The 18,287-nt window shown below is 40.5% G+C and overlaps 1 protein-coding gene across 6 annotated transcripts in view; it reads right to left on the bottom strand.

Annotated features, from left to right (window-relative positions):
• The window catches only part of BEND6 (BEN domain containing 6), an 81,071-nt gene extending 62,825 nt beyond the window's left edge, over positions 1-18,246 (bottom strand). For 3 of the 6 annotated variants that reach the window (XR_010119168.1, XM_063632856.1, XM_063632855.1), the window contains exon 1: positions 18,039-18,138. The gene's annotated coding sequence lies outside the window, so the exon portion shown is untranslated. Of the gene's footprint in view, positions 1-18,038 lie in introns of all 6 variants that reach the window. The other 3 variants (XR_010119167.1, XM_063632854.1, XM_055263453.2) reach the window with 3 other exon arrangements.
• Positions 18,247-18,287: the final 41 nt, after the last annotated feature.

Genomic DNA, 18,287 nt, shown 5'->3' with positions numbered 1-18,287 from the left:
GATCACACATAGACAGTGTATGAAATAAAAGTGTAAAAGTCTTCCTTTCAATCCTTTTTCCTTTTAAAGTATATAATTAGTTTTCAAGAGTTACACTTTCTTACTTTAAACTTTATTAATTCCTGCTAAAATTAATTTAGGCTTGCAAAATCATTAAAAACAAATTCGTTATAAAATTCTTATATGGAAACATACGGTGGCTGGGCCCGGTGGTTCACACCTGTAATCCCAGCACTTTGGGAGGCCGAGATGGGTAGACCGCTTGAGCTCAGAGGTTCGAGACCAGCCTGGCCAAAGTGGGGAAACTCCATCTCTACTAAAAATACAAAAATTAGTCAGGCCTGGTGGCGTATGTCTTTAGTCGCAGCTACTCAGCAAGCTGAGGCAGGAGAATTGCTTGAACTGCTTGAACACAGGAAGGGGAGGTTGCGGTGAGCTGAGATCATGTCACTGCACTCCAGCCTGGGTGACAGAGTAAGACTCTGTCTCAAAAAAAAAAAAAAAAAAAGAAAGGAAGAAAAGTAAAGTAAAAAGAAAACATATGGCAAAAGCTTTATGCAACTGGATTTTTCTTTTTTTTTTTTTTTGAGACGGAGTCTCGCTCTGTCGCCCAGGCTGGAGTGCAGTGGCACAATCTCGGCTCACTGCAAGCTCCGCTTCCCGGGTTCACGCCATTCTCCTGCCTCAGCCTCTCCGAGTAGCTGGGACTACAGGCGCCCGCCACCACGCCCGGCCAACCTTCTGTATTTTTAGTAGAGACGGGGTTTCACCGTGGTCTCGATCTCCTGACCTCGGGATCCACCCGCCTCGGCCTCCCAAAGTGCTGGGATTACAAGCGTGAGCCACCGCGCCCGGCCGCAACTGGATTTTTCAAAGATTTCTTGGGTATGATACCAAAGGGCATAGGCAATAAAACAAAAAATAAAAATAGGAGTATTGGACTTCATGCAAATTAAAGTTTTGTGCATCAAAAGTCACTATTAACAGAGTTAAAAAGGCAACCCACAGAATGTGAGAAAATATTTTCAAATCATGAATTTAATGAGATTAATATCCAGAACGCACAGAATTCTTAAAACTTAACAAAAAAATGATTCAAAAATGAGTAAAGGGCTTGAATAGACTTTTTTCCATAGAAGATATACAAATGGCCAATATCACATGAAAAGGTGCTCAGCATCACTAATCATTAGGAAATGCAAATCAAAACTACAAGGAGAAACTACCTCATAGCCATTAGGATGACTACAAACAAAAAAACAAAATCATAAGTATTGGTAAGGATATAGAGGAACTGTAACCCTGTGCACTATTGGTGGTAATGTAAGATGGTGCAGCCACTGATGGAAAACAGTATGGAACCTTCTAGAAAAATTAAAAATAAAATTACCATATGATCCAGCAATTCTACTCCTGGGTATATACTAAAAACAATTAAAGCATAGTCTTGAAGAGATACTTGCATACCATGTTCATAGCAGCATTATTCACAATAGGTAAAAGGGGAAACCAATCCATGTCCATCGAAAGATGAATAAATAAGCAAAATGGGCACATACATATAATGTAATAGTATTCAACCTTTAAAAGGAAGGAAATTCTGATGTTCTATAACATGGATTTACCTAGAGAACATTATGTTAAGTGAAATATGCCAGTTCCAAAAATACCAATATTGTATGATTCCATTTACATGAGGTACCAGAATAGTCAAATTCATAGAGACAGAAAGTAGAATGGTGATTGCCAGGGGCTGGGGGAAGTGAGGGAATAGGTACTATTGTTTAATGAGCACAGAGGTTCAGTTTTGTAAGACGAAAAGTATCCTGGAGATGGATGGTAGTGATGGTTGCACAATAATACGAAGGTACTTAATGTTACTGAAACAAACAGTTAAAAATGATTAAGTTGGTAAATTTTATGTTATGTGTGTTTTACCACAACAAAAAACTTGGAGAAAAAAAATTAGTTTACAAAAACACAGTTTTGGTATTATTCCAAGTTGTATTAATATTAAACTTTTCTCCTGCAGATATGCTTTGGTTAAAGAGCAAATCCTCAAGTTTCTTCACAAACACACAATTCACTCAAGACCAACCAGATATAGACATATCAGACCTTATTTAGAATGTCTACTTTCCAGTAGATTTCAGGTCAATATTATGTTATAAATTCCATAGACAGGTGATTCAATGTTTGTATTAGCTACCAATTAGCAAATTCAGAAGGTACATTATGAATATGGCTATATATTAAATACTACCAGTTTCTGACAGGTAGTAAAAAAATTCACTATGTGGCTATCTGCCCCCAATTTATTTATTTATTTATTTATTTACTAAAAGAATGCATCTTATTAATTCTCTAATAGTTGCAGGAGATGAGATGAAACATGAACACAGCCATGATAACACTTACAATATGTGTTTGGGGCGGGGTAGGGTGGTTCACGCCTGTAATCCTAGCACTTTGGGAGGCCAAGGTTGGCAGATCACCTGAGTTCAGGAGTTTTCGACAAGCCTGGCCAACATGGTGAAACAAAAATTAGATGGGCATGGTGGCGTGTGCCTGTAATCCCAGCTACTGGGGAGGCTGAGGCACGAGAATCGCTTTAACCTGGGAGGCGGAGGTTGTAAAGAGCCGAGATCATGCCACTGCACTCCAGCCTGGGTGACAGAGTGAGACTCTGTCTCAAAAAAAGAAAAAAAAATGTGATTGGAGGAATAATATAAGCCAAGGGCTTTAAATTTTTTTTGACTGTTACAGTAAAAAATACATTTTGATCTAGAAAACACACACACACATACAAGTACAACAAAATTTTAAGAAACATATTTACCCTTACTACATGCAATGCACTGTCTCAGTTTCTATTCTGTCTGCTCTATTTTATTTCATTTAAAAAAAGTGCTGGTCATAGCACATTAAACTGATTTCACAACCCATTAATGGATTATAATCCATAGTTTGAAAAACAATGTCCTAAGCAACATCCAAATTATGAAAAACACGGTCTCAGAATTAAAACCTAGAAAAAGGGGAGTTTTGTAATTAATGGAAGCAAATCAAAACATAAATTCTCAATGCATTTATGTTTAATTTTAACAAATCAATGACACACCTAATGCAGGAATTCAAAAGCCACCTCTGAAATTCTAAAAAAAAAAAGTCACCAAACCTAAGGAAACTAAATTAATATCAAAATATCATACAGGTGTCTCATCTGCCTTTGTATTTAAATATAAGTTCTCTATTATGAATTCAATTAAAATTTTGAAAGGCAAGTACAGCACTACAATAAAACCTAAGTACCCTTTCATAGGTTTCAAAAGTTTTGGATTGCTTTATACATATATCAGTTTTGATATGTATAGACATAAAAGACCCCTTGTAGTACTCAGGTCAGAATATGAACTGAAGAATCCCCTCTAAATAAATTCAAAAGTGGCAGGAAACTAGTGCCAATATAATTCTAAATAGCCAGTGGCTGGCTTAATGATTTCTATAAAACGGACTACTAGTTTTAGTCCAGCTGCATAGCAAGACAGGGCATGGAGGAAGGAGATGCCTATAGTATTTATTTTTAGTTACATATGTTCTAGAGGAAGACAAATCAAGATTGAAATGGCTGTAAACGATTGGGTGCATTCTGAGCACTCCAACCCTCAGACAGCACTCTACTGAGCGAAACAAATACATGGCTTTCTCACCAAAGTGTTCTGACTTCTAGAGGGAAAACTACTGGGTTTTACTACGTCCATTAGGCAGCATTTCAACTTACTGTCTGTTTTTACTTCCTTCATTTTCTTTTCTTTTTTTTTTTTTGAGACAGAGTCTGACTCTGTCTCCCAGGCTGGAGTGCAGTGGCGCCATCTCTGCACATACAACCTTGGCCTCCTGTGTTCAAGTGATTCTCCTGCCTCAGCCTCCCGAGTAGCTAGGATTACAGGTGGCTGCCACCACGGCCGACTAATTTTTTGTATTTTTATTAGAGACGGGGTTGTCTCTAATAAACTGGTCTCGAGCTCCTGACCTCGTGATCTGCCCACCTCAGCCTCCCAAAGTGCTGGGATTACAGGCGTGAGCCACCACACCCGGCCACTTCCTTCATTTTCAAATGACATAAATATTTTCAATTTCCAAGCTGTTCTGGCAATATCACGATTAAAAAGATGGTCAGTGTGCTTCAGGATGTGCTGCCAAACTATTATGGCATAACTTGGACTGGATTAGAGATTATGCAGGAGCCTAAGAAACATTATGTTTGGGCCAAGTGCAGTGGCTCACACCACTGTGGCTTTGGGAGGCTGAGGTGGGAGGATTGCTTGACCCCAGGAATTTAAGACCAGCCTGAGCAACATGGTGAGAATCCATTTCTACAAAAAATAAAAAAAAAAATTAGCCAGGCATGGTGGCGCACACCTATAGTCCCAGCTACTGGGGAGGCTGAGGTGGGAGGATCATGAGAGCCCAGGAGTTTGAGGCCGCAGTGAGCTGTGTTCCTGCTGCTGCACTCCAGCCTGGGTGACAGAGTGAGACCCTGTCTCAAAAAAAAAAAAAAAAAAAAAAAGAAAAGAAAGAAAGAAAGAAAGAAAAGAAAAGAAGCATTATGCTTGGGGGGGCTATAGACCTGTACCATTCTGTATTTTCCATGAAGGGAAAGGAAAGAAAAACATTCTTGCCGGGCGCGGTGGCTCACGCTTGTAATCCCAGCACTTTGGGAGGCCGAGGCGGGCGGATCACAAGGTCAGGAGATCGAGACCACAGTGAAACCCCGTCTCTACTAAAAATACAAAAACATTAGCCGGGCGTGGTGGCGGGCGCCTGTAGTCCCAGCTACTCGGAGAGGCTGAGGCAGGAGAATGGCGTGAACCCGGGAGGCGGAGCTTGCAGTGAGCCGAGATTGCGCCACTGCACTCCAGCCTGGGCGACAGAGCGAGACTCCGTCTCAAAAAAAAAAAAAAAAAAAAAGAAAAACATTCTTATCTTTCTGGAGTTCGTGGACGTACTTTTACTGAAGCTAATTGAATGAATAAGCAGTGATATCATGTGTTTTCATATGTGTAACCATTATCTAGAAAAGAAATTAATTCAGTTCCCTATACTGCCCTATATGACATCCTCGGATCTCTCCAATTCTGCCTTTCACTTACAAAGAATAAAAACATAGCTAACATTTACTGAATATTTAGCATATATAAGGTGCTATTCTATGCATTTAACCTCTACTAACTCATTTAATCCTCACAGACACCCTCTGTGGTAGGAACAAGTATTATCACACTTTACAGATGTGGGAGCTGAGGTCCCCAGTGGAATCTGGCAACCACTCCTAGTTGGTAATCCATAAGCAGGCCGAAGAAGGGCTCAAGCCAGAACTTAGAAACTAATCATCAAGTCAGCTTTGTAACAGGTTGTCAATTCCAATAATGAGATTTTTGCTTTTTTCACTTCAAGTAGTCCCTCACAGGGCCCTCCTTGCCTAAGTTTGCCCTGTAGTACCATTCCCACAGAGACTGGAGTCTGGGCTTGCTCATCAGTGTTTACTAGGACTATAGTCCTGGTTAGATGCTAGAGAAGGAGATCCTTTCTTTGGCCCTCCAGATCCTTTCCCTAGCTGTCTCTATTTCACTCTCTGAATCTGGAGTTTGACCTGTTTGGGCTCCCGTACTGTCTTTTCAGCTGAGTTCAGCCAATGAGTGTCCAGGCATGAGATCAGAGGCAGGGAGGACAGCGAGTCAGAATTTATCCTCCCGGCTCCCTTCCTGTGGGGTCACTTCAGATTTCATGTGCCCCTCTCCTTTCAGGTTGCAGTAACCATGCCTTTCCTCTCCCTTTGGTCCAGGGCTGGTAACATTTCCACTATGACTAGCCCTGAGGTACAGCATGATCCCTCATGGCTTCCCTATACCCAGCCCACACTTTCTTAAATAGTCCCTTAGTTAAAGCCTTTTCAAATCATCCCAATTTTAGTGGGCCATATATTTCTTGCCAGAACTCTGACTGATACAACATGGCAGGGCTCCTCATACCTCCTGATTGCCTGTGTGTCTATTTGTTGCCAGCCAGTAGATTCCTTCCGTTGCTAATACTTCCACCTGTTACCTCCCTATGGACATCTGATACTGACAATGTACCTGATCTACACTATTTGTTTGCTGGGTTATTACTGTTCTATTGGATATGGCTTATATTTCTAATTTCCATGTTCTGACATGACCCATCCTACCACTGATCAAGCTCTATTCCCAGTGGCAAAGGGGTTTATTTTTTTGCTCTTTTCTTCATGCATGCTCATATCTGTATTACTGGATCAATACCCCTAGTATTGCTGGTATCACTGGCTCCACATGTTAGCTTCATCATCTGTACCAGAGTCCCTCTGTTGCTCCTGACCTGGCAAGAGAACCAAGTGCTAAATGACCCAGCCTTTGTCTTACCGGAAATTAAACAGTGTGGCTGGCTTACTTTCATCTTGATGTGTTCATGAAGAAGACTATAGCACAGAGGTAATAGCACAGAAATAAGAGGCTGGGAAAAGTGGAAGGCAATCTTCACCTGCTCCACAGTGTCACTTATCCCAATCAATTGTCAATAAAAAGCCTGCAGGCACAGGCAGAACTATCTGAAAATTTGCACAAGAAAGTAAATGCAAAATTCAGAGGGACTCTACAATTTTCCTGTGGTTCTAGGGCCTCTGAACATTTTCTTCTTGGCTATTATTGTGTTACTACTTGTCCCCCCAATAATTACATGCCTTCCCTCATATTTATAAAAAAAACAGGCCAGGCGCAGTGGCTCACGCCTGTAATCCCAGCACTTTGGGAGGCCGAGGCAGGAGGATCATCTTAGGTCAGGAGTTCGAGACCAGCCTGGCCAACATGGTGAAACTTCATCTCTACTAAATATACAAAAATTAGCCAGGTGTGGTGGCAAGTGCCTGTAACCCCAGCTACTCTGGAGGCTGAGGCAGGAGAATTGCCTGAACCTGGAAGGTGGAGGTTGCAGTGAGCCGAGATCATGCCATTGCACTCCAGCCTGGGTGACAGAGCAAGACTTAGTCTCAAAAAACAAACAAACAAACAAACAAACAAACAAAAAACAAACCACAGGTTCAGAGTTAAGCCTAGAGAGGAGTAAAATCAATTACAAGTTCTATTTTAGGAGGACTGTAAGTCATGTGAACTGTTTTCTATTTCACATTTTTTTATTAATGTGGAACTTTCTGTTCATCTTGAAAGTTGAGAGCAAAATGAGATTATTATGCTTTTTGCTTTAAGTAAATGTATTCTACAACATTAATAACTTTTAGACCAATTTTGTAAATTCACAAAATGTAATATGTAATTCTGATCCAAGAATCAATGCTTACGCATAAAAATCAGGAGTGATTCAACTCTCAAATATTAATCTAATCAATTATAATGTGAAAAGATGAGATCATTGCTTTTTGAAATATCTATCCCATTATACACTATGTTAATATCACATATGTATATATATAAATTTTTCTGTGTGTGTGACAGGATCTCACTTTGTCACAGAGACTGGAGGGCAGCGGCGCTATCAAGGCTCACTGCAACCTTGAACTTCTAGGCTCAAGAGATCCTCTGATTTTATAATGCATTTTTCTCTCTCACTGAAAATCCTAGCTCCTAACAACATCAACATATCTATTTGCTAAATAATATTTCTAAGCAGTTTTTTGACACAGTCCTGGTGTTACAGGTATGAGCCATCATGCCTGGCCTAATACCATATATTAACGAAATAACTGGTTACCATTCACCATTATCTCCATTAACTTTGTAATTTTATACTATCAAAAGTTTAGGTCTAAATATAATTAATGTGCTGAGTCACATATTTTAGATAATTTACTTAATAAATCATCTTAAGTGGAGTTCCCCTCTTACCTGTTACCAATCATTTCTCTCCTTACTCTGATTTTTTCTTACCACCTTGAGCAACATTAAAATTTAAAAAAAACAAATGATCAACTACATTACACATTTTATCAAGTTATTTCCCTATCCCTATGAAGGTCATTTAGAAAAATACATTTATTATATATTTATGAGTGAAAGTGCTATCAATAAACTCGTAATCAAAATGAAAAGGAATGTGAAAGGCCATCTTCTCTCAGTGTATTGGCAAATCTGGGTGTGGTTAGCCATAGGGCAAGTCAGAACTAAGAAACCAGTTAAGGATGGAGGATGCAAGTGTTGATCAAAGAGGAAAGCTCAAGGAAATGGGGTGAATCTCTTTAAGCCAGCTGACGCCCAGGAAGCTATACTAAAGCAAGGATGGATAGATGGGTAGAGTGAGATCAAAGTATGCAACCCAACCTCGAGGTTCAGAAGTGTCAAAGACTGAGAGGAGGCCAGGTGAGGAAGCTCACACCTGTAATCCCAATACTTGGGAGACAGAGGTGGGAGGACTGCTTGAAGCCAAGAATTACCAGCCTGAGTAACATAATGAGACTTCGTCTACTAAAAATAAAAAAAAATTAGCCAGGTATGGTGGTGCCTGCTTGTAGTCTCAGCTACTTGGGAGGTTATGCCAGGAGGACTGCTTGAGCCTAGGAGATGGAGGCTACAGTAAGCTATGATCAGGACACTGCACTCCAGCGTGGGCAACAGGGCAAGCCCCCATCTCCAAAAAAAAAAAAAAGACAAAAAGACAGAGGAACAGGGGACTTAGCAGGGATGGCATTTGGGGACTGTGTTGTCAGTCCTTGATTTTATGGTAGAGAAGTTGTTAGAACAGTCAGCAGGACACAGAACCTTGGGCAAATGTACATCCTGTTCACAGAAAGAGGGAAAGACTAAACTTGTCCTATTATGAAAAGATAGAAAGCTTTGTGAGATACTCTTTTTTATTGGTAGAGGTACAGTTTTGCTATGTAGTTAGTTCAAGATAGTCTTCCAGTCTGAAACCCTTACAAATGTATTAGATGGTGAAGCAGGTCACATAAGTATTTACAATCACAGGCTCTAAAGCCAAACTGTGATCCATAACCCTAGCTCCAATACTTACTACCCATGTAATCTTTCTGTGCTTCTCTCTCCATCTGTGAAATGGGAATAATAAAATACCCCATTAAGAGTTGATATGTTAGGTATATAATAATATAAGTTAATTATTATTAATTACAATATTAATTGTAATAATATAATTACTACATTCTTATTTTATAACAATAATTATTTATATTATTAACAATATAATTATATCATTATTACAAAAATATATTTTATTTTATAACTAAGTATATTAATATTGTCATTATAATATTAATTTATTAATAGTATTTTATTATACCACTACTAGTATTGTATTAATTATATTATATTAATTTATTAATAGTAATAAATTATGTTAATTTATTGATAGTAATATTTTTATTATTAATTGAAGCAAATTGAACCAGATTACCCCCATACAGGCTTAGGTCAAACATGTGAGAGTAGGAGAGGAGTTTATAGCACTGAGGACAGGGGAGGGCTTCAATAAACATAGCTAATTAACCTTGATGCCTATGAATCTATATTAGACAAACCTCAATCTTTTGTAAAAATATAAAGAAAAAAATTATTATAGCTTTCTCTTTTATAAAGGACAGCCAGGTGGTCTCCCATAGAGCCCTTTTTCCAAAGTAGGAGTCAGCTTGGCCCCGCTAAGCTTCTTCAGTTTTCTGGAGATGCTGGGTCAAATTTACCCAAGTGATAATGATGGAGGCATGTCAATGAAATGGTAAGGGTGAAACTATAATTTTTTAATACAAAGAGTCTTGTGAAGTTGCTGGATTACGAGGTGTGGCCTAGGTAAATTCCTCACAGGCTAAAGGAGAGGACCGCATCTCTCGTGTACAAGGAAACATCTGACATTCTGCTGGAGTGTCAGGATGGCCTTCATTAATCTGGGTAGGGGTAGCCTAAGGAGAGTCAGAAGAGAGGAAGAGTAGCTGCTCAGCAAGCTCTAACTAAGAGGATTTCCTTTAGGGGAAGAGCTGCAGTGCAAATGAAGCAGGGAGGCAATGCAAATGGAAAATATGCAACAGGAATGGTTTGTGTGGTTTGCGAAGTGCTGAAGAATTTTGATGCCACTTGCTAGGTGTGTGGTCTTTAGGCAATTCCTTACACCTCTAAGCCCTGGAATTCCCATCTATAAAATTGGAATAAGAGTAGTACCTACTCAGGGCTGCTGTGAGGATTGAATGAATAAGTGCACGTAAAGCATTTAGCAGAGAGTAGATACTCAATAAGTGCTAGCTGTTACTACAGATAACTAGGTGGTCCACATCAAGGTAGCCATTCAGTAATGAGGATGACCAGTACATATGATTCCATGCCTTTTGGAGAAGTGGCACAGGTGAATAATGATCACACCAATCAACTCCCAGGGTGCCGTTGGTGCCCCTTAATCTAGGCACTAAGACCTAGACTTTTAACAGCTCACCAGACGGCAAACCACCAGGAAGTCTGATACATTAACTATAATCCTGCAATGTCTTCTCTAGGTAGATTCCTGCCTCATTACAAATGACCACAGACTGAAAGTGTGCAAAGAACAGTGCTCACTAGGCCCAGAGGGGGTCTGAGGCACCCAGGAAATCATATTGATCCAAGGTCTGTTTCTGTGTGGAATGCATGAATGTTATGTCACCAAACCCTAGAGGATCAGAAGAGAACTTGGAGCAAAAGGAACTAGCCAGACTGAGAGATCGGGATACCTCAGGAAACTGGACTTGCCCACTGGAGTGAGACAGTCACATAATGAAATAACCAGCTTCATACTTTAACAATATGTGATCATGATGATGTGACATCGAGACCTAGTATCCTGGAAATATGGTGGTGGGGAGGGAGTTGAGGTCCACAAATATGGCAAGAGTGGTATCTTAGTCTGTTTTGTGCTGTTAAAACAGAATACCACAGGCTTAGTAATTCATAATGAACAGAAATTTATTGGCTTGCAGTACTGGAGGCTGGGAAGTCCAATATCAAGGTGCTGGCATCTGGTGAGTGGCTTGCTGTTTTGCTGTGTCATCACATGGTGGAAGATGAAGATGAGAGAGAGAGAGAGAGAGGAGGCTGAACTAGCTCTTTTGTAACAAATCCACTCCTACAGTAACAGCTTTAATCCATTCATGAGGGCAGAGCCCTCATGGTCTAATCACGTCTCAAAGGTCCCACCTGCCAATACTGTCACAAAAAAAAATCTAATTTCTACATGAGTTTTTGCAGAGGTAAAAATTTAAACCATAGCATTCCACTCCTGGTGGGACGCTAGAAACAACGAGTAGGTGAAACTGAACAGCTGGATGGGCAGTCTTCCCACCGGAGTGCAGAATCACCGTGGTGGGATTGAGGGCACCAATTACCAGGTCTGCAGACTCCACAGCATGTTGAATGTGGGCTTGGGGAAGGATTTAGGAAGAGTGGTGGCTATATTTACCAGAATGTCTATGAGTTGTTTCTGGGAACCTAATACTAATTCCTTTTGTCCCTCTTTTAGGCCTTAAGACTATAGCATTTTTTGCAGACTGTGAACCCAAGACTAGCTTTTAAGACTAGTCCTATTGGCTTGGAATGGGCTTGTCCATTCAAACATCTAGCTATAAATCGGGCAGTTAACTGGCATGAAGGCAGCTTAGGAATCAATTTATCCCTTCTTTCCATAACAGAAGTCTATGGAAGTGGTCCTAGATTGTTAACAGTCTTTTCTTCTCTTAGGGTTACAACTGACATCCCAGTGGGAGTTACCTTAGGGGACTCATTTGTCTCTCTCTCAATAAGTTTAAAGATGCTAGAGGACAAATTAACTCCCAGCACATCATCTCCATTTAGTCTTTGGGTGGCAGCACTCACCTGCACTTGGGAGACTTATCTAAACTTTTGTAGTTTAGAACAGAAAGTTTCCTTGCTAACCATGGACGGATAGTCCCCAAGACACTTCTTACAGTCTCAGGGGTACCCAGGTGCTGCCACTGTTGACGGATCAAATGACTTATATGCATTCAGAAGCCTCAGTACCTATGTGGATTTGTATGATTCTGATGATTCTCACTGGCGGAGTTGGGGGAGAGCTCATTAAGAATCTAATGAAAGGTATGGATCATGTCCTCAAAATGAGACACAAGTTTTTTCATGTAATTTCAGGTCTCTAGGAACCTACTCATGAATTCCAGTTTGAACTTCTACAGTAGAGATAGGACTGGCAAGAACAGGCTTTAGGTTAATGGCTTTCTTCTTTGAAATATAAACTCTACTATATTCCAATTTAGTGTGTTTTCTGTTTGTTGCCCTGTTTTACTCCATAAAGTATTTGTGGCTACAAAGACATTTTTAAGATGTACTTTTCTTCCTGTTCCTAGATTCATGGGATGTCCTTACACTGAGGTATCAATAACCTCTGGAACTATATATTATTAATACATCTTTTACTAATCATCAGTTGCTCATCACAATTTTCTGCTCTCCTTGGTACATTTAGTACCTCTGATCTCCTAGTGACAATATTTTTTCAGGCTACGAGTGCATTGATGCATTTGCATACAACTCCATTAGCACAAAATATTTAATGCAAAAGTCCTAAATGACAAAGAATTATTGTAAGAAATAGGGGAACTCTAGCTATTCAATGTTGCTGTAGTTTTATTATCATCACAACCTGGAACTTAATTTGTAAATAATAACCAAAATTTTATTCATCTTCTAACATTTGCTATGCAATGATAAAGCTCCCAACTTATTTTTTATCTTTTTACTTAAGAAGTGTAGAAGTTTCAGATGTAGAATGTTTATAACTTATATGGCAAGTTTCATCTTGGATCTAGAAGGCAATACCTTCAGCTTTCAAACTTGCTTTGTAAATTGCCCATTCTTAGAAATGGTGGAAATATTTTATACCATCTGAATAATAATGAACAATATTTCTCAGTGATTTATAACTCTAAGAGCTTTATAATTTGATTTATGAACAGCTCTCAAATTTTCCATTGGCAGTTCATACAACTATGAGTAAATTTCCTGGCCAAATGACTCAGTATTTTGCCGCATGACTAATCCCACACTCAATGTGGAAACTATATAAATGAATTCTATTTGCTTGTGGATAATAAATGATTACTTTCCAAAAACTGTCTGCAAAGCATTATATAGTCGATGAATCCAATTATATTGATGTTTTTAAGCTCCTAAACTCAGCTGACTTTTTTGAAAAGTCTGTAATGCTCACACACCCAAAAAGAACTCCCCTCCACACCCCTGGAATTATCATGGCTTCTGCAGTGTGGTAACCCATAGAACAACAAAACCTAATTAGGCTCTACAATAGCTAAAATTTTAAAACAACAATCTGAAATAAATTCCATTTGCAGTATTTTCTCAGTATACTTTTAAGTTATTTTAAACGTTTTTATTATGGTAAAATAAAGCCCTTTACCAGGGAATATTTGCTGAAAATAATATTTGATGTTACTGCAAGTTACAATTATTTTCCTTTCAAAAACTCAAATATTAAAAACAAAATAGTAATCTATCCACATGATGGTTTCCCTAGTTCTGGTGGCTGGAAATCACCTCCAAATTTATTTTAGATGGAGTAGGTTCTTCCAGATGATATAGCTCCTTTACCTTTTAATACAAGCACATGTAAAACACTTCACCTAGAAACAAGGAAGTTACCAGGCCAAAGTCAATATGCTTTATTTCTAATAATTTATTGCTAGAGCCATTCTTACCTGAACTTCTTGTTTTCAAGGGGGTAACACTTCAATGTAATGTCCTTGTGTGATTACCAACTGGGTAATTTACTCACTTCCATATAAATTGGTAATAATCACAGACAACCTAGGCTACATTCCAAGACATTCCTTATCTTTCCCTAAAAGTCATTATTCAAGTCTGAATACTAGTAGCCAGATTAGATGGGGAAGAAACCATGGGCACGGAGCCATCCTAACTAGTCAGGCTCAATTTTCACTCTGCAGAGTCCAAAGCAACCTGAGACCAGAAAGAGCTAGTCTGTTGCGGGGACTCAAAATTGCTAAATCACAAATCCCCAGGAGAATGTCCTCTTCTCCCTTCTCTTTAATTATTTCTCTCCCTCTTCTGGCTCCATCTCCCAAATTCCCTAGAAACTTGTTCAAATATCCCTAGCCTGACAAAACAATCACCATTGGCCTTTATTCAGGATTTAATTGCTTTTCTACTCATCCCCTTTAGAGTTAAATTTCTGCAAAGATTGTGGACAACAACCCTCTCCTCTTTTTCATCTTCATCCCCCCTTCAACTCATTAATGTCTGGTTTTAGCCTCTCCTGCCATGATGAATCAGTTCGCTGAAAGATTTCCGGAGGTCTCCTAGTCACCAGTCCTCAGTCCTTGCCCTCCTTAGCCTCTCATCTGTGCATCTGTTCCAGAAAGCCGCTAAATTGGAACACTCCCTACTTGGCTTCGACCACTTTGCTATCCTCCAGGCCACAAATGGAAGCCGTCTCCAAAGTTCTGATTCCGGGATGCTCTTTGGCATCTATTCCTTAGTCATTTCCTCTATTTCCACTGCTTCAACTACAATGTTGATGACTCCCTATCTGTTTTGGGTTCTGACCTCTCCACATTTCCATGGGCTTGCTGGATATTTTCACAATGATGTCCTTCTGACGCTTCCACCTCAGTGGGTCTAAAATGCAGTTTGTTATCTTCTTCCAAATTATTCCTCTACCCTAGCTCAAAACCTGAGTTAATCTTCAGTTCCTCCCTTTTTCTCAACTGGTTGTTAACACAGCTTAGGGTGGAAACTTTTCTTCTTTCTGATGTTTCTTCTTTTTTTTTTTTTTTTTTTTGAGACGGGGTCTCGCTCTGTCGCCCAGGCTGGAGTGCAGTGGCGCAATCTCGGCTCACTGCAAGCTCCGCCTCCCGGGTTCACGCCATTCTCCTGCCTCAGCCTCTCCGAGTAGCTGGGACTACAGGCGCCCGCCACCACGCCCGGCTAATTTTTTTTTGTATTTTTAGTAGAGACAGGGTTTCACCGTGGTCTCGATCTCCTGACCTCGTGATCCGCCCACCTCGGCCTCCCAAAGTGCTGGGATTACAAGCGTGCGCCACCGCGCCCGGCCCTGATGTTTCTTCTTAATCCATACATAAGGAACTTGTGCCACAACTTTCTGCCTCTAAGAAAGTACCGAGGAAGATGTTTCTGCCACCTTTTCAAAGCACATTACTCACTGCTATCTTTTGGGAATGAAAAGACTTAGTGATGGAAAAACTCAGGAGGGCCTACTAGCCATTAGTGGGCAGGAGTGATGTATAAAATTCCCTTCTCACACATGGGCCTGTCTCTTGCTCACACATGCTGAACGCCATATGGATTGTAAAGTGTCAGGCTTCCCTTTGCCTTTGGTGTTTATGCCGGAATTTGAACAGGTTGGGTTCCTTCCTGCCCTAATGTTGGGGAGGCCTGTCATTTTTCAGCTGTGGACTGGGTGGGCATGCCAAGTAAGGAAAAAAGAATAAGATGCCCCATTTTGGCCTTGAGGCTAAGCTGTGTTCTTCAATCTGACTTTATCTTGAATAGAGTTAACACAATATTTTAATTTCCTTATGGTTCCTTGTGTCTATTCCCAATTTGGTTGAGAATCTAAAGGGAAAAAGGGCTGTATAATGGACCATCTTCTACATACATGGTATCAAACTCTCTTAGCTATCTTTCCCAACTCTTTTGTCTTCTTTTGGGTGACAATGATGACTTACTCTCATAAAAAAGTCAACAAATTATACATACTTTTCCATTATGAATTTTCATTTTTTTGTATGAAAGATTTGGGCCATGGCTCTCCCCCTCCATCCCTATCCTCAAACTTAACAATTTTTTTTTGGTGTGACTTTTATACAATGTCAATTATTCTTTTTTTAAAGCAAAAACCTACCAGGAAGGCAAGGTATAATTTCTATTAAATTAACTTCCAAAAAGCACTGCTTGGCTGATTTAGTATTTATTGAATTCCACAATGCATTAGGCACCACATAAACACACAGACAGAAGCAATTAATACTATGTATGCTATTATTTGGAAAAAATGATAAATTAGCAACAAACAAATCAGAAAATAACAATGGAACTAAATACTAAATTCTTTCAAGGATTTGGTTTATTACTAGTATCTTTAAGACAACTGATGGAAAGAACAGAAATGAATGCACCTAAAAATAAATATCTATAATCCTATTGCATGGCAGTTAAGCATTTGCCTGCCAAGAGAGATAAATGATGTTCTTGTGTGCACTTGAAACTTATAAATGGCTGCAGCAAGATGCAAGATGATAACAGTTGTGCTAAAGTCATAGCTTAGAAAATCATAATAGCTATTTAGTTGCTTTTTGTTGTTAAAAAATATAGCGTTTGGGGCAATTTGAATACTATTCTGTGTGTCTTTGACATGTTTCTGTTCAAGGATATGTAGGCTACTTCAGCTCACTTACAAATTTCAGTCAATGAGAAGCATAAAGTTGACCTTCCAAAATTCTGTTAGTTATTTCCCCCAATGTCTGCACATGGTTAGTTCAGTTTTGTTGTTTTAAATTACTCCACCATGCCATTGTTGAGTCAATGCGGTGGAGAATTCTTCCTTTCCTGATGTGCCACACATTGCAAGCTCTCAGGATTTTCTTCAATAACCTCTGCATAATTGTTGAATACAGTTTCTCACTGCAGTGGGCTGCGGTATCAGGAAACCTTTAGCCATATGCACATGATGTAGTGCTACCTGTCACCCACTCTGAGGGCTAGAGACCCATGAAGCCTATCCTGGAATTTAGTGCAGCCTACATGCTGCCATTCAAAATTCCCACCTTATGCAGTGTCTCCAAGTAAGGTCCCTTCTGAGTTCAATCCAAAACAACTGAATGAATGAGATGCAACATGTCAACAATTCGAATGTTTATTTTAGGAAACCAGCTGTAAACAAAACGTATCTGTTGTTTTCCATGCTTATGAATCTGGCACTAAGAGACTGCATTAACCAATGCCTTTTTAGGTTTAATACTTACACACGGTAATATGTTACTGGCTTTAAGGACATCAATGATTAAGCTTTTATGCAGAGCTGTACGGTTTTGTACAGTTGGAAAACAACACTGATTTTGAGATCACCACAAGCAAATAAAACTTTTATTCCTCCCAGTTATTTACCTGCTTTTCAAAATTTTATAAATTTTTATGACACAATTTCTTCAGTCTATTAAATATTCCAAAAAAGAGGCTAATACGGTCGTTATAAGAAAGTCCGCAAATGCAGTCAAGTGCTACCTTGTCACTATAATTAAAGTTTTCTTACGCGAGCAAATGAAACAAACAATCCAGCCCCACACAGGGAAAGCCAGCATTGCCTTGGGGGCAGCAGAACGCGGCACAGCACCGCCTGCCAAGGCCGCAAGATGCCGCAGACTGACTGCTGCAGCAGCCGCTTCCTGGCCAGGTGGCCGTGGCGGTCCGCAGAAAGGCACACTGCAGCGCTCTCGCTATACCTTCCGTGCTGGCACTGCATCAGTGTTAAATCCCCTGGCCACCAACTGCCGTATACTTTTTGCTGGTTATGAAGAAACGTGGGGAGGGGACAAAGGGCAGACAGAGTGTGCCTGCAAGTGTGAGAGATCACTATTGCCTCACGCTCCCTAAAAAATTTCTCCCCCAAATATTTATAAGCCAAGTACCAACTTACTTCATCTGCCAGGTCCCTAAATCTGAAATCGCCTTGCCCTTCAAATGCACTAAATGAGTCAGGGTTTAGGGCAAACCCAGGGATACAAGAAGATCGAAAGTGCCCAATTCTTAGCTGCGAAATAAGCACCAAGTTTGGGGTGGAAGAGTTCACCTCTGCAGACCAGAGCTTACTACCCCAGAGCGCTCCTAGTTTAGAGAAGCTTGGAGAGGAGTGGGCCTCCCGTTCTGGAGTATCCCAATTCCCAGGGAAGGCCCTTCCCGGCGCTCGCGCTTCAGCGTGCGAGGAACCCCCCCCCACAAGCAATAGCTCACCCGGCTGCATCCTTCAAAGCCCCAACCTCGGGGCGGGGCGCAGGGAGGTGGGAGGTGGGGGGTAGCACCGCCGGGAGGCTCCTGTCAGCGCCTCACGGTTTTCCCCCTGGCTCCTTGGCGCCCCCTGACGACGGACTCCGCAGCAATTTGGCCGAGGGAGGCTGGATAGGCGGAAGCCCCGGGTGTCCGGGAAGCTAGAGGCGCCCGGCCAATGCACCCGCGCACGGCGCGGACTGGCGGGCGGCCCCG

Source organism: Symphalangus syndactylus, chromosome 23, assembly GCF_028878055.3.
Source record: "Symphalangus syndactylus isolate Jambi chromosome 23, NHGRI_mSymSyn1-v2.1_pri, whole genome shotgun sequence".
In the NCBI taxonomy this organism is placed as follows: domain Eukaryota; kingdom Metazoa; phylum Chordata; class Mammalia; order Primates; family Hylobatidae; genus Symphalangus; species Symphalangus syndactylus.
Note: the sequence above shows the minus strand (reverse complement) of the source record. Positions and strands in the feature narration are given on the sequence as shown.